Below are 18106 nucleotides of genomic sequence, written 5' to 3'. Positions count from 1 at the left end.
CGATCCTCTTCAACATCTTCATGGCTATGACTGTGGTACTCTTGCAATACATGAGCAGCTGTACTTTTAAAAGTAACAACATCAGCAGTCCCTGCAACTGTTCCTATGAAGATCTCATCTTCAAAATTCTCTTTGAGTTTTTGTTTCATATACTTCGAACTGTATGGTTCGCTATCTTCTGGCAGTAATTCTCGCATTTTATTAACAAGTTCTTTAACAGTAGTTTGTTCTTCATCATTTGCCTCCATGCATTTAACTACTTGAAGAAAAGTTTCCTGGCGAACTGAGTCCTCTGGTCGACCTGAAGATATTGGAGGGTTATCAGTGAACTGCCCGGGAATGAATTTTCCAGTATAAAAATTGACGTAACACTGTTTGTGGTAGCATGCATGTAAATCAGACACATTTTGGATACGTCTCTTAACTCTGTCTGCCCATTCATCATTGCGTTTGTTGCATTTTTGTAAAACTGATGATTTGAATTCAACTGTTCGTGCATTAAACCACGCATTTAGTTTCCTCTCCCTGAAGTATAAACTTAACTCAGTACCACAGAAAAAACATTTTTTTCTAAAACCAACGGGGTTTCACATGACCGTAGAACACGAGAAGTTGTGGGATCTAATTCTTTCTCCTGGAACGGAGTTTTCAAGTTAACAAAACGCGCTCTATATTTCTTGTGAACTTTCTGCCCAACACAACCGTGAAACTTAGATATTTTTCTCTCCTTGCATGTTTTTTGAATTCCAGTCACTCCTCTTTCAGTGAGTACAGATACATCGTCATCTTCTTGAAACACCACATCACAAATGAAACACTTTTCTACCTCCATTTTCACTGTATCTCACAGCAACTCGCAAGAACCTTTAACACATAAATGAAACATTTTTGATTAACAAAAAAACATACAATAACAACAAAGTTACAAAACACAAACAATAGCAAACTTTTTATTTCAAAAGTTAATTGTAATATTTACGTTCCTTCACACTTTGTCATATAAGTGAACGAAAAAATTATACAAACTTTGTCTATCTGACATATTCCGCGATTATTTGATAATATGGTCATCAGAAACAATTTTTGATGTTATTTTTGACTTTCCCGTCCCTAAAAACATATAAAATGATACCACACATGGGCATATAAACAGTTATACCCTATATCTCAAATAATGGGCAGCCATTTTGAAAAATCCGCCATATTGGATTAACGCGTCATGATAGAGTTGTAGACTTTTCACCATCTTTTCTACGGAAAAATTTCAATAACAATTCACTCACAGAAATTGTATTGCAATTAGTTCTAGGTTCCGCAACAAATTGACTAGTCTAATAGGGGATACTCCATTTAAGGGTCTCCGGATGACTGCTGACGGCATGCAAGATGCTGTTGCCTGCAGTGGATCAAGGCTTCTCTGTAAGCCGAAACATATTGTGAATAAACACCCCTGGAACTTCGGTAACCTTTTGGAATCTGTGTCACTGAGAGCGCACGTTATTGGGAACTTTTGTTGTGTATGTATATATATATATATATATATATATATATATATATATATATATATATATATATATATATATATGAAGCCACAAGTACCGGTAAAGGGACCCAACTGTCACGGGCGGTCCGAGTCAGGAAACCGGGATTCCTAATATTTGAAGACCAACACTTTCGTGTTCACGAAAATGAACTCGGACTCCGATGCTGCAAGCAGATATTTAATTATAAAGTGCAAGAACGACGCGTTTCACCAATACGGCTTGTTCACGCTCGGAAATCTTAAACAACCGCCATGTTAAATACACAAAAAGTCATTAGATGACGGGTTTACACATGGTGTCAGAAAGAATGTGAGTTTGGCGGCCATCTTGTAACGGTGTATAATACATTGTAAATCCATTATTGTTGATACAAGTATTTACAAGATGCAGATATTCGCAAATTAACATGAATAGAACCGCACTATGTCTAATACAAACAAAATATGGGTTGGCACGGCGATGGGAACCTGCTTCGCCCCCAGCTATGCGAATTTGTTCATGGGCTGGTGGGAGGAGCAGGTGGTCGCCAACATGCTGGAATTTAACAACGTTGCCCTGTGGCTGCGTTATATCGACGACATTTTCTTCATTTGGTGTGGGGATGAAGATTCGGCCCGAGTCTTCATTAACAAATTGAATGAAAACACTTGTAATCTACATTTCAGTGAAAATATTAGCAAAAACTCCATGGAATTTCTGGATGTCCGCTTGGAAGTCATTAACAATCAATTGACTTCAAAATTATTCCGCAAAGAAACAGCGGGCAATAGCATTTTAAATGCCAAGAGCAGCCATCCAGGTAATCTGATACGGAGCATTCCCTACGGGGAGTTGCTCCGTGCTAAAAGAAATTGTAGTACAAAGGTGGCATATGAGAAAGAGAGGGACACCATGTGCCAGAGATTTAGGGAAAGGGGCTACAGTGCCAAAACTGTGAAAGATGCTATTTCCAGGGTAGAAACAAAAACACGTGATGAACTTATTTATCCCAAACAGAAAGAAACCAAAGAAGATAAAATTAGATTTATCACCACTTTCTCAGGCCAAGCGGCTGAAATACGCAGAGTTTTTAAAAAACATTGGCATGTGCTACTTACAGATGAACATCTTAAACAAGATCTGAGTAGCAATCCACAGATCACTTTCAGAAAAAGCCGTTGCCTGGCGGGTGAACTGAGTTGCAGTTACATCACCAGCAATGTAACTGACCCCAGGAACAAAGAAGGGGGTTTCAAATGCTGTCAGAAATGCAAAGCGTGCAAAAACAGCACCGATTGTGCCAAGTTACAGATACCAAACTCGAAAAGAGAATTTGTAATAAAAAAGAAACTCACATGTAATTCCAACCATTGTGTGTATGTGTTGATCTGCCCATGCGCCAAATGGTACATCGGCAGTACCAAACATGCAGCCAAGAAACGTGTGTTAGAGCACTTACGGGCAATACGTAACAACAATAGAACATACCCCATTGCCAGACATTTCTTTGATCAACATTTCCGAGATGAGACCAGGTTACGCATGGTTGTGATTGATTCTGTGGATTTAGGCATGAGAGGTGGCAATCGAGAATTATTGTTGAGGAAATTGGAATCCCGCTATATTGTGGATTTTGAAAGTCTTGCTCCTAAGGGACTCAATATGAGCGAGGAATTATCTGTTCATCTGCATGAATAAGCATCAAGGTGGTCTATCTTAAGCTGTTGTGGACTCATTTTAAATTTTATATTCATATTTATCTTTTTCAGACGGTGTGTCAGGAATTGTGAGGAAGGTGGTCAGTCGCATTGCAATTTGGATGTACACGATGTTATAACTTTTGGGTGCAATCGGGATTTTATGATTTTGTAATTTTTGGGGGATTACTGTTTAGCCTTAACCTTATCAGAGATATTATAATGTTTATTACATTGTATTGACATAGTGAGAATGACATAGCATCATATATCCACTGGGACAAAGACTGTATTAGTGGCTTGAACTTCTTGATGTACAAGATGTCTCGCAGCAACGCCCACTTGGGCGACTTAACGTTATTGCAATGCATATTTACGATTATCCAGTCCCAGTATTGCCATTAATTATTTGAGCAGCTTTGCCTGCCTGATGTATGACCCAATCGGGTACATTTAGTTACCCTTTGTCTGCCGTGATTGGCTGAATCCGTTTGGGCTCCGCCCACTTGGGCGTTGGGACCGTGTATGATACAATTTTCATTCACGCTACATGATATTATCGTTGTGTGTTTTTTTGGGGTCATACATCATAATGGCATGCTTCAACCAGTATTATATGGTGCTGTGTGACTCTTCAATCCCATGGCAGATTCAGAATTTCTAATGGGTAACGAATCTTGATTGCGCGAATTTTGCACATTTACATTTATTCAACCCATATTTTGTTTGTATTAGACATAGTGCGGTTCTATTCATGTTAATTTGCGAATATCTGCATCTTGTAAATACTTGTATCAACAATAATGGATTTACAATGTATTATACACCGTTACAAGATGGCCGCCAAACTCACATTCTTTCTGACACCATGTGTAAACCCGTCATCTAATGATTTTTTGTGTATTTAACATGGCGGTTGTTTAAGATTTCCGAGCGTGAACAAGCCGTATTGGTGAAACGCGTCGTTCTTGCACTTTATAATTAAATATCTGCTTGCAGCATCGGAGTCCGAGTTCATTTTCGTGAACACGAAAGTGTTGGTCTTTTCATATATATATATATATATATATTCACTGAAAAAACCATAGGTTTCACACATGTTATAGTTAGCTGTACATTTCACTCGTAAAAAACCAATGAAATTCCCCCGTTATAGTTAGTGCAGGCAACTATAACTCACGCGACCGCAATCCTCTGCTGATGCTAATACTGTATTTAGACACTTATTTGCCCATGTCTTCTTCCATTAAATTTTAGCTATACATATATTACAAATATTTTTTTTTCATAAAGACACATATGTCATCAGCAGAAGATTGCGGTCGCGTGAGTTATAGTTGCCTGCACTAAGTATAACGGGGGAATTTCATTGGTTTTTTACGAGTGAAATGTACAGCTAACTATAACATGTGTGAAACCTATGGTTTTTTCAGTGAATTTGCAAGGTTTTTTAAATGCTAATTCCTAACTATAACGTGTGTGAAACCTATGGTTTTTTCAGTGAATTTGTACGGTTTTTTAAATGCTACGTTACTTTACGCCATTCGTGGCGTGCGCGCCCAGTTAACGCAGTTCGTTCCGTGCGCGCACGGTGCGCTTCGCGCACCGTGCGCCCACTTTACGCAGTTAGTGCCGTGCACGCACGGTGGTCACGCTGTGCGCTGCGCGCACCGCGTGCCCACGTTATGTGGGATGGGCCATGTACGCACGATGCGCTTCGCGCACCGTGCGCACATGGGGGACATATTATGCGCATCTTTGTGAAATTTATTCTTTGTTTATTTCTTATCAGTAATAAGCCATGCACAAATGGTGCTCTTCGGGCACCATTTGCACACGGGGTGGGGAGGGTGTGGATAATTTTTTTTAAAAAAATTTTTTACCGTACGCGTACGGTAAGCGTAATCGGCGATTTTCAGAATTTTTTTTTTTTTTTATTTGGGCTTGGGGGTTGTTTGGGGACCCCTATATCAATGCTGGGTGGTTAGGATCTCAAGAAACTGCCTCTTTAGACATTTTTTGGCATCGTTTTTGCTGCCCAACTCAGAGAGCGAGAGAGAAAATGGCGGCCGCCGCTTCCTGGTTTCGACCGATTCGAATGTTTACTAAGATCTAACAGCCAATCAAAATCGCGCTCGCGCACGCCACCGTACGCGTACGGTAAGCGCACCGTAAGCGCACCGTAAGCTGGCTCAGATATATATATTGATTTAAAGGCTATTTTCTCTGAATCTACTGAACAGATTTACACCAAACCTACAAAAGGCACTTCCTTGACCTGAGGACTACCTCTCTGCCAAATTTCAAGTAATTCTGTTCAGCCGTTCGGGCTGTAGCTGTGTCTAAAGGTCCTATGGAAAAATGCATGGGAAAAACGCGTTTTGGGACCCCCCTTTTATCTCAGCCCCCGCTTGACGAATCCCCCCGAGACTTTCAGGGTAGGAGCGGAGCGTAGCGCCCCACCTATTTTGAAAAATTCGCGAGGATTCGTCGACCGGCGCCAAAGTTATTCAAAATAGAATGTTGCGGATTTCCTATGGAAACGTGGTCCTAACTATAACTACCTACTGGCGACCGCCAGTAGGTAATATATATATATATATATATATTCACTTAAAAAACCATAGGTTTCACACATGTTATAGTTAGCTGGACATTTCACTCGTAAAAAACCATTGAAATTCCCCCGTTATAGTTAGTTCAGATAACTATAACTCGCGCGCCCGCAATCAACTGCTGATGACGTCACATGTTACATCACTCATGACATGGTCAGTGGCATCACTCATGACATCACTGATGACATCACTGATGACATCATCCTTGTGATAGAGTGGCGGTCGCGCGAGTTATAGTTATCTGAACTAACTATAACGGGGGAATGTCAATGGTTTTTTACGAGTGAAATATCCAGCTAACTATAACATGTGTGAAACCTATGGTTTTTTAAGTGAATTTGCAAGGTTTTTTAAATGCTAATTTCTAACTATAACGTGTGTGAAACCTATGGTTTTTTAAGTGAATTTGTAAGGTTTTTTAAATGCTAAGTTATGTATGTTTTATTATATTTTTTATATATTTATTTTACAATAAGCTACCTATGTATATAGTTATGGATTGACTGTATCCTGTAATATGGAATGGCTTGTTTAAAATGTTTGGTTTTTTTAATGGTTTTTCACCGTGCGAGCACGGTGCGTGCACGGTGCGCGCACCCCACGATTTTTTGAAAAAAAAATTTAAAAAAATGTTCACCCTTCGGGGTCATTCAGGGACTCCCTGACAAAGGCTCTCTACCCTGCCCCCTTTTCACGTTCGCCACCTTTCTTTTTCACTGTCACACACAAATCACACAAAATGGCGGCCGACACTTCCTGATTTCGACCGATTCGAATGTTGACTGACATGTAACCACCAATCAGAATTACGCTCGCGCACGTTATGGTGCGCGCACCGTGCGCGCATGGTTCGCGCACCGTGCTCGCTTATAGATATTTATGTGCTTTTAAATGCAATTTTCTCAGGAACTACTGAACAGATTGACACCATATATGCAAAAGGCACATGCCTGACCTGAGGACTACCTCTTTGCCAAATTTCAAGTAATTCTGTTCAGCCGTTCGGGCTGTACCTTCGACTAAAGGTCCTATGGGAAAATGCATGGGCAAAACGTGTTTTGGGGACCCCCTTTTTTCTCAGCCCCCGCTTTACGAATCACCCCGAGACTTTCAGGGTAGGAGCTGAGCGGAGCGCCCCATTAGTTTTGAAAATTTCGCGAGGATTCGTCAACCGGCGCCAAAGTTATTCAAAATAGAATTTTCAGATTTCCAAATGAAACACGGTCCTAACTATAACTATCTACTGGCGACCGCCAGTAGATAATATATATATATATATATATATATATATATATATATATATATATATATATATATTTTTTTTTTTGTTTTTTGTTTAATTGTTGGAGTTTGAATAGTAATTTTGTTTTCTTCAGTATCCAACACTTTCCCTACTGTTGCTCTCACTGGAGTATGAATAGTAAATTTTACCCCTCCGCTATCCAACACTTTCCCTACTGTTGCACTCACTGGAGTGGGAATAGTAATGTTTGCCTCTCCTCTATCCAACACTTTCCCTACTGTTGCTCTCACTGGAGTGAGAATAGTAAATTTTACCCCACCGCTATCCAACACTTTCCCTACTGTTGCACTCAATGGAGTTGGAATAGTAATTTGTACCCCTCCGCTACCCAGCTCTTCCCTACAGTTGCACTCAGTAGAGTTGGAATAGTAATTTTTACCCCTTCGCTATCCAACACTTTCCCTACTGTTGCACTGTTTGGAGTGGGAATATTAATTGTTACCCCTCTGCTATCCAACACTTTCCCTACTGTTGCACTCACTGGAGTTGGAATAGTAAATTTAATTATTTGGCTATACAACATTTTTCCTACTGTTGCACTGATAGTATTGGGCAATTTAAGTTTAAATATATTTTCATAGTTCAATGTTTTAATTTATTCTAGAATGTTTTTTTACTTATTTATATATATATATTTATTTATTTATTTATTTTTTTTTTTTTTTTTTGGAAAACCTTTATTGACAGTTCAAGAAGAACAAGTATGGGCCTACAACCCCCCAGGGCCGGCCGCTAAGCAATCAGAGCAAGAACGACAAGTATAAACACAGGCAGCACTTCGGGGAGCAAAATCGTACTGCTTATACTGTGGACAGCGTAAGTAGGGCACCAGGAGAAAGAGGTTTTCATTTTATGATGAAACAAGGCAAAAGGATCAGGTGACAAGCAATTTTAAAACAACGATCACGGATATGCAGAGTAATGAACGTTAGCGATTTACAGCAATCTATTCGGTCAATGGCGCAAACACAAGAACATCAGGATGGAGAAAAACATAGTCTACAGCTGCGCCCGCAGTCCCCCGCCAGAACTCCCCAAGAACACCCCGGAAGTTGTGAACACATGGAACGGCAACAAGGCATAGCAAAAGGAGGTGTATCACGCTGATCCCAGAAAAAGAAAGACAAAAAGAATCAGAGAAGAAAAAGGAGGCCATGGAAAAAAGATGAAGGAATACAGAGTCCCCTCCCCCAACCCCCCACCCTGCACCTCTGCAGATGAGTACGGCCCCCCCCCCCCAGCAGTGTGCCTGTCGCCCTGGAACCAGACCCGAAATGTAGGAGAATAGGGAAAAAGAAGTAGGAAAGGACCCCCACCAGACGGGGGGGTTGAGAAAGCATTTATAAACTGGAGGAGGGCCTTCATAACAGACCCCCGGCTTCTCCCTCCCGCACGGTAAGGTTCCCCTAAAGTGAACAAGGAACAGCACAAAAACAATCTTCTCAAACCACGATGGGGAGCATTATGCACCTATTGTGCCAGTAGCCATGTCAGGAGAGCACACCACCCCAAGCCCGCCCGTCCACTAGGCGACCACCCCCGAGGGGCCAGCCTCATCCCTGACCACTCTGTGGAATTCTGCCCATGCCAACCCCTCGACCCAGCACCATACCCAATGTTCCTAGGCAGAGGAATGTCCAACAACGACAGAGAAGCGACGCACACAGGTGGGGTGGAAGTCTCTGAGCATCAACACAGTCCGCCGCGTGAGGAAACAGGCTTCCCAGTGCTGCCCTAGGGTCTGCACTGCACGCAAGGCTCAGGAAGGCAGAAGCAGCCAAAACAGACATTAGTTGCTGGAGTTGTCTCTGGGTCGCAGGAGGGCATGCACGGGATGAGGCCACCACATCCCACTCAGGTCCAACGCCTCCGGGACAGATCAGGCCCTCAGAAGGTCGAACACACTGTAGCATACTGGCCGGGGCGTCCAGTCGTGTACTAACCTCAGGGGGGGCCGCCACAGCGTCCTCCTGCGCGCAGTGTGGGTAGACTCTGTGTTCGTGCGGACAGGCGGGCCGCCACTGCCCCAACTCCGACGCCACACCATCGAGCTTACTCCCCAAGATCACGAAACCATGAACCAAGGAGGAGTGAAGAGTACCAAGAGCCTCGAGGAGGTCGCCGTACCCCAGCTCAGCTCTCTGTGATCTCGCCGCCACACTCCCAAGAATCGTACGCTCACAGGCCCGCTGCGGCCCAGCGGACAGGATGGTAGGCTTCATCGACCCAAGATGGCCGCCAAGTATGCCCGACCCTCACCGGGGCCGGGACCCCGGGACAAGCGTCGCGATGTCCACGTCGCGGGTGACCGGGTTCCGGGGGCAGGCAAAAAACTATCCGTGGTCACGGGCAACAGTCGTCCCCACCACGGACCAGCTCCCGTAGAAATCCGGGGGCGGCCCGCAATGATCGGGGCAGGATACGGACGGCGGCCGGGCAGCTCACCAGCAAGGCAGGGGCAGTCACCGGAGGATCTAAGATTTGCACCCCCGGTCATGCACTCGGTCAGCTACACTGGGCAGTAGAAGTGACCACGCCGAAATGTAGGCCGAGTTTAACACCGCTTCGGTGGGCCGACTCCACCCAGTCACCACCGGCCGCTGTTGTCGCACTGCCACCCGGCCACGGCGTCCACTCGATGTCCCGGCTCCAGGGCCGCACAGGCCGCAAAGTTCAGATGCAGTTTTCTCCGGCGATAGCACGGCTAGAAACCTCGGAGTCACACAGTCGGGAGCCCCTCTCCTTCAGAAACACGACCACGTAGCACAAGTTGAGGATCTCAGGCAGGATATCCGTGCGGGGTGCGGAGGTTCACGGAGCCGGGAGTCTACGCTGCCGTCCCGGTCGCCATCTTGGCTCCTCCCCCCATATATTTATTTTTAAATACATTTTTAAAGTTTTAAAATAAATTAAAGATAGTTTATTAATTATTGTAAAGTTAATATATAATGTATAAATTATTATGTTTGTGTGTTTATTTTTGTAATTGATATAAAAATGTATATTACATTTAATTTATTTTGTTAAAATAATATTAATATTCACTTTTTTTAATATATATATATATTTTTATATATATTCGATATTTTTTACATCTATATTTTTTACATCGACATTTTTGATTCAATATTTTTGTACTTCCCTGTGTAGGTATGGGAGTCGATATTTTTGTAGTCTATATTTTTTTATCAATATTTTTTCCATCGATATTCTATCGGAGAACCCATAGCATGTGGTCTTAAGTGATGATTGCTCTGATCGCATGCTCTAAACTGAACTAACAAAGTGGATCACCTTAGAAGTCAATATTTCATTTATGTTTTTTAAAGTAATGGCAAAACACTGAACAAAAACAATGGGTAATTTAAGCAGAGGTTAAAAGTCTAAATCCACAAATAACACAGAGGCCTTCACCATCTTACTACACTGTGTAACATATGCGTAGCTGGGCCTCATAGAGCTCACTGAATGCACACCACAATGTTCCTATAATTTACGAAAATAGAACAATTTAACAAAACGTAGCACAAAGGTGGATACTGGAATGTGCGGTGAAACATACATTTTGTTTGATAATTTCAACCATTTTCTAACAGACGTTTTTTGTTCCAAGATATAAAAAAGCACGTCCACACATGACATGGCAAAACGCAGAATTTCAGATTCTTTTAGCTTGAACATTTTCTGTAAAGATACCCAACGAAGATGATCTAGAGAACGATTTCTAACCTTTGCTTGAACATATCTGGCCTAGTTCTCTCAAATTAAGTTGTTCTCAATAACATGTTCATACTACAGATCTGTTTTTTGCTGCAGTTTTATATAGCGCCAACGTGACCTGAAGGTATTGGAGGGATTTACTTGAGCACCAGTTACATTACACAATGTCACATTCATTTTAATTGACAGGGGAGATTATGTGTTGTGCCCATACTCACAGGATGTTGAGTTGACGCCGAGACTCGGAACTGGTTCCCCAGTGCCAAGGTCAGCAGCTCTGGCCATAATGCCATATCCTGAACTCTGATTAGAGAAAACAAAAACTATTTTAATTTATCAGTCTATAATTCGGCCATGAACACATTATTCCAAATGCAAAATCGTTACCTTTAGTTGTTCTGATAATCGTCAGCGCTGGTATTGAGAGGATAAGTGCAGAGTAAAACAGAAACTCTTGGAATTAACATTTGACCTATGGGTTTAGTTGGTATTACATAGCTGTGTTATACCCAGTTAACTGTTTATAATGATTGATAGGTTGTTCTATGAAATGTGCGCCTTCAGATAAATGATCTGCGATGACAAGTTTGGCTGCGCAGACTTGAGGAGGTGCACATTTGGAATTCGAGCTGTTGCCCGCACTTTCCGACACTTTTGCCTAATCTATTTTAAACCCTGGATACTAAATGACATGTACTTGGTGCACCATGAACCCACAGTGAGCTTTGTCAGCAATGGACTCCAATAAAAAAAATTGTGGCAGTTTCAAACACATTGTAGTAACCTCACAAGTTCGGCCAGCTGCAAAATCTTGTTTATAATCATTAGCCATTCCTATATTTTCATGTTTATTCTCACTTTCAACATGATTGCCTACAATAGCTTGCCACGGCCTGTATACATGTTTATACAAGCATTGGCATAGCCAATAGGTCTCGCTTTTGGGACCTTATAAGTATTTAGTTATGCAGCACAATATCCTTGGTGCAATAACATCAACTGTTGCATGGCTAAAAACTTATAAGGTCCCAAAAGCGAGACCTATTGGCTATGCCAATGCTTGTTACCATCACCATCGGGGTGGAACAAAAAATCTTTACTCTGCCGCATGGCCACCCTTCACTGCCTTTGAGCTAACTTCAAAGAGTCGCCTAGCTTGTTGTAGGTAATCTTACTTAGTGTATTATATATTTGGACTCAATCACAGAAGAAGCAAAATGCCAGTCAGGCGGCAATCTATGCCAAGCACATAGTTTTAGCTTATGCGTTTTAAGCCACGCACCATTGAGACCCCCCCACACACACACACTTTTTTTTAATCCCACTTAAAGTCCTGTGCGCAAAGAAGATGCGATAAATGTAAAATAGTCACCATGCAGTTTAATACAAGTGCTTAAGTGGAAGTGTAAAGGATCAACTGAGTGGTGGTGTAAAGGATACACTCAGACAGCCTATTGAATTAGGTGAGAAATTGTTTCTGCACTAGTCTGAGCCAAGACATGAATGACAAAGTAGTCTAAACTAATGCCTGAAAAAGGCTGGTCGAAGAGAGCCAATGGTTGAAAGGGAAAAACTCAAATCCCACTCTAAGCAAGCAATGGGTTCCAGCTGTGTTGTCAAACCCCACACTTAAAACACACACACACACACACACACACACACATGCCACATTATCGCTCGCTCTCCACCATAGCTCCTTGAAGGTTATCTGGGCACGCTGCGGGGCAGCCCGCACCTCTCCTTTCAACGCTGCTGCTAAGGTGGAGCACAGGGCTTAGCAGGGGTGGAGAGCTGACCGAAGTCTGCAGAGGGGAGCGCCCTGCCACCTGACCTGGACCTTGCGGTTGTCCCCCAGAGCATGTACAGGTGGTTACAATCTTTTCACCCTGCATAATGTTGTAAGAGACTAATCAGGGCGTTGTGTAGCTCACTGCTATCTTGGAGCGGGAAAAGCAGGGAATCGCATCAGCAAATCTCGCAGGAGTGGCTACAGACCTCTATCTGAATGATGCCGAGCAAGAACAGACCAACTACTGGAGCTCACTGCCAGAGAAGACCCCCATGCACACACACACACACACACACACACAACAAATCCTCACTAAACGAGAAGCATCTGTCTGTACTCAGAGCCCCACTGATAAGGCTACTCGACATCCATCAGTCTCAATACCACAAGAAACTGTACACCACAAACCCTCACAGAAAGAGAACTCTGTGCGGGGGTATAAAAGAACCTCACTACAAGAACAACCCTGCAGCCTCACTGAGAACAGCCACATAGATCAACGAACTGTATGAAAATTGGTGCGTACAAAAGAGGAACACTGACAGAAAGCACTGAAAGCAGAAAAGGGGCACTGAGAAAAGGCGTGTCCGCCAGCAGGGCCTGCTTGGACCACTGTGCATAGAGCAGAGCATCACTGTTACAAAACACTGTACCCAAAGCAGAGCCTCACTGTCAGAAGACACTACAGAGCAGACAGTGCATCACTGGAAGGAAGAACATGCAGCAGAGTCTCACTGACATAACAGCATACATGGGCCCCAGCTGCAGAGAAAACACCGAAGTACAGCAGAGCCTCACTGTTGTAAAACACTACACAGAGCAGAGCGTCGATTATAGGAACACCCTTACACGCACCAGTCTCACTGACTGAACAATAATATTAATAATTGTCAAGACCACACTTAGGGCAGTCTGCCACAAGGTGGCGCTGCTCATGTAATTTAGAGATTAGCAGTATAACAGTGTTTAGGAAAACAATATACATTAAAACATTACTAATACCTGCCTCCCCAGCCATTCCTTTAGCTTTGGGGACCTGGAATAATCTGAACTGTCGCATTCTGATGCGAGAGAGATGGTCAGTTGTTTTGGCAGCCATGACAGGGGCGACGGGTGGTGTAAGCTGTGGTGGCCTCCTGGTAAGAGCCCTGGCACTTCATATTTTACAAAATAAGCACTGCTCCATCTTGTACGGTGTTATAACGTTAAATCTGGCAAGGGGACACTTAACGAAAACACAAAAATAGTATGTGAAAATGGTTTCAATGCTTATAAATTAGACATGGATTTGTGTGGGCCCGCATAAGAAAAAGTGCAGGCGTTCAGAAAAGGGCCACGCCTAGGCCAGGGGATTATTGCTCGGAAAGCATAACTCATTAGGAGACAGTATGGACAGCCGCCAGGCAGAGAAGCAACAGACGCAGCCCTTGCTCAGAGGGCATGAACATACCTGTGGTCTGACAGACATGCAACAGTACAGATGGCAAGAATGGCAGCACAGAGAGGCGGCCGCAAACTGACGACCTTGGAACTGGGAAGCACGCGATATTGTGCGGCCTCCGTGCGTGTTGCTGCTTGCACTTAACGTACGTGCCACAAACTGAATAACTCCAGGCGCGGTCTTTTTCCACCTTGCGAACAGAGAACAAGAAGCCATGGCATATTGGAGAGTGAGCAAGGGGGAGGGAGTGAAAAAGTGTCGCGCTCGTGAGGTAAAGAGGAATCAGTGACAAAATAGGCGGGGCATGTTCTGTCAGGACAGGAACCGGTGCTGGTCTGAGAGGGACAGAGATAAAGGCCCGGGAGAGATAAAGGCCCGGGAGGGATAAAGAGAGAGAGATGATTCACAGGCAGTGCATGAGAAAGAAGGTGTGGGTGCGCCAGGATAGAGGGGAAGGCAGGGACTAGGGGAGAAACAGCAAGTGACAAATATAAGGGAAGCAAGGCGATAATCAGAGAGAAGGGGCGGTGAGCAGTGCATGTGAGGGGTAGCAGGGCTAGAAAGAGGGGAAGAAGAGAAAGGAGACAACCACCATGGGTTGGCAGTAACATGGGGACCATGGTAACGATATCAAGAGTGGACAGGATCTCACAGAAAGCTGCATTAAAGTCAAAGGAATAAATATTGAGCATAAAGGGAAACTGAGCGCAAAAGAAAAACCACGATGGAAGAATCAAGAAAAGATTTGGGGCAACAAAAGAACCTAGAAAATTAAGAAACAAGCGGCCGTGCGGCCGCGAAAGTGAAAGTAATCACGGTAAAGCGCGGCGCGCATGCCCGCGCACATGCATTGTACCTCTAGGCTGGCCTGGTAGCACTTTTTGGAGCCCTCACAAAATGTCTTGCCAGACCAGCGCATGCGCTGGGTCAGGTGAGACCTAAAAAACGAGAAGTAGTCACCATCTACTTACTCAACCACCAGGCCTCCTGCACGTGCTCTTTCTCGGCCTGGTGTTGGACACGTCACTGAAGAACACGACTGCTTTCTCCTCTCCCTTTGTGCACAATGCCGTCACAGGCACTGGGCATGAGGAGAAAAAAGCAGTGCAATAACGACACATGACCAATTACTGTGTAGCTTTAAAATAAAGCCACACAGTGATTGGTTCTCTTCTTTCATTCTGCCCCAGCGCTGCCTTGAACGCTAACCTGCCCAGATCCAATCCAGGCTTTGCTCTCATGCTTTTTAATAACTAAAGCAGCATGAGGGCAAAGCGAGGATTAGTCCAAGCAGGTGAACCTAGCGCTCCAAAAGAGACCAGGGGGGATGTGGTGTGTTCCCCTGGCTCCTTAACAGAGTGTGGGTTAGAGGACTGAAGAGCGCATGTCAGGTTGAATGAGATCAGAGATCTGCCCAACCCGTCATGCGCATTAAACTTCTGCTGACGCTGCCTGTCAGCATTGCCAATCACCTGGATTGGTCATTCCTGCAGGTTGTACAAGTATGGAGCAAACAGCCAGAGACACACCTCATTTTTTAAAATTATGCATAGCACGGCACGTCACACTAGGGGTGGGGGGGCTGATGGGGCTGGGTGACACTCCAACGCCCTAGGGAAGGGACCACCCCTAGTCAGGGCCGTTTCTAGGTGTTTTGCCGCCCTAGGCAAGAACTGAAAAATGCCGCCCCCTCCCTTTTACTACCATAACTCTCTCCCCCTGTCATCCAGGCTAGAGAGGCACACGTCTCTACTGCCGAACCCTTCTATGTTACTCTCATTTACTGACAGGAACACGATCACAACAGTCAGTCCTGCAAACGACCTCAACGAAAGGCCCAGGCCAACCCGTTACGGTAGCCATACACTCACAGAACTATGTACACAGATGCCCAATAGAGCCTTGTGTTTAAATACCACCGAGGCGGCAAGTGCACTTCATTTTCAAAACCAGAAACAACAAAATTAGTAACTTGCACCATCTTCCAAGGCCAGACCTAGTGGTTTTGCCAACACTTGTTTTTTTTCGCTGAGGCACCTGAAATAGTTATCATCTACCATTGTATCCATTTAATAGAGGCAGATCACAACAATTAAAAGATTTCCACGTCAGGGAGATTATAGTTCATAATGCTCAAATCTGCGCTAATCAGAGACTATGATAATACGTTAATAAAGTTTGGTGTACAACACAGAATGAACTGCTTCTTGGTGCTGTGAATAGAAGTTATTGACAGGCTCGTGCATGGTACCACTATGAGAGTAATCCTGACCAGAATTTGAGCCAGTGCAAGGCAGAATGCACACCTCACCATAGTTGACAAGTGGTTCCATGTTGTGGAACACCTTCAACCAATCCCGGGTTGGTGGCCACCTGTGCATTGCAATCTGGAATTTGTAGTCTTACTTTTAACAGGGTAAGCAGTGCCTCAAAAAATCCCAGCGTGGACAGTGACGTTGGTCTAAACAGTCACTACCGGATGATGATATCGGGCATGACACTAGGCTATTAAAGTTTTATATAGCGCGATCTTGACCCGAAAGTATCGGGTATCAGAGCGCTTTACACAAGCACAAGTTGCGTTACATCATGAGGACACATTCATTTTTGTTAGGCACGAACAGCCTTTTATTATGACAACAGGTGCAATGCTAACGGAGCTGCCAATATTTCAGCCCAGAATTCCGAAAGAGAACAATAACCATTTTTAATAGTTCAAGGCATGTTGAAGATGAAGCCAACTTAAGTGCAAATCTCTAATCATTCAGTTGTTAAGCCATTAACCAGTTAACAGTAATGAACTGTGTAAAGATTATATGTGGTACCTACATGATAAGAGGCAATCGCCACGCAGTTACTCTGCTCAACCTTCGAGCAATGTCTTCAAAAAGGTACAGAGCGGTTAAAAAAAAAAATGAATACAGGTTCAAAAATAGCGCCGACGCAGACCTAGCGCCGTGATAACTTCCACATGTGAGTAGCCAAGCATGTGGAGGTGCTCGCCTTCTCCTCCGGGATGGAACTCTGCGCAGAGCTGATGAGAAGTTCCCCCATAACTTTTTAAACCAAGTTGATCAACTCCATTTTATTGCCGCTTCTTGGGGAAAAAAAATCGAAAGTTCTCGCAACGGGAAGTCCCGAGCGCCACAAATTCCAACCCAGCACTCCGTGAAAGGAGCCAAGGAAATCCGAAATATTAGAGTCTAACTGAAAGCGTAAACTGCCGCCCAGCAGAGAAAGAAGAGAGCGAAGTTTGGTTGGCAGAGTCCGCCCGCCCCTTTTTTAATTGTGCTTTTCTCAGCAACAAAGGAGCCGGTTAAAGTGACAGTACTGCAAAGAGCACACAATGCCCCAAAGGGCCCGGGTGCGGCCGGTGGCTTGGCATCATTCCTAGACCCCAGGGCTGTGTTCATTGTTGTGCCCAGGGCGCTGGGGTCGCGGTGTAGGAGCGGACTAGGGGCTGAACAAAGAGAGGTATGGGGCGGAAAGACAAAGCAGGTTTTAATTAAACTCCGCAGTGAATTGTTGCAGGACGAACAGGCTCAACTTGAAATTAGATAAATATATTTTTTGTCAAGAAGGAATAATTCAAAATAACTGAGAGTTAGAGCAAAGCGGAAGAATGTGGTAATGCTAATTGTTTTGGATGAAGTGTGATAGTGAGCGTACCGGGCTTTACTGCAGGGAAGACACAGCCCATAAAAATGCATTTGGGGCACACCCATCCACCTGAGAATGAGTCTGTTTTTTCCCATTCATTGCTAGGTCTATAGGAACACTACATGCTGAGCGTCGGAAATAAAACGTACGTTAGTTACAGAGCTGTCAGATAAGAAAATCTTTCTATTTAAAAAGTGTTGTTTCCCAAGCAGGGCCGTTTCTACCATTAGGCAAGACTAGGCGGCTGCCTAGCTTTACTTCCGTAGGTTCAAATTAAACAAAAATCCCCCTTTTGCCGACCTAGCCATTTTGCCGCCCTAGGCGGCGGCCTAGTCTGGCCTAATGGTAGAAACGG

General features: G+C 43.9%; 1 protein-coding gene across 2 annotated transcripts in view; it reads left to right on the top strand.

Annotated features, from left to right (window-relative positions):
- PLS1 (plastin 1) overlaps positions 1–18106 on the top strand; it is a 533668-nt gene that overhangs the window by 169954 nt on the left and 345608 nt on the right. The window lies entirely within an intron of this gene.

This window comes from Triturus cristatus, chromosome 11 (genome assembly GCF_964204655.1).
Source record: "Triturus cristatus chromosome 11, aTriCri1.1, whole genome shotgun sequence".
Lineage (NCBI taxonomy): Eukaryota > Metazoa > Chordata > Amphibia > Caudata > Salamandridae > Triturus > Triturus cristatus.
This window is presented reverse-complemented; position numbering and strand designations above follow the sequence as displayed.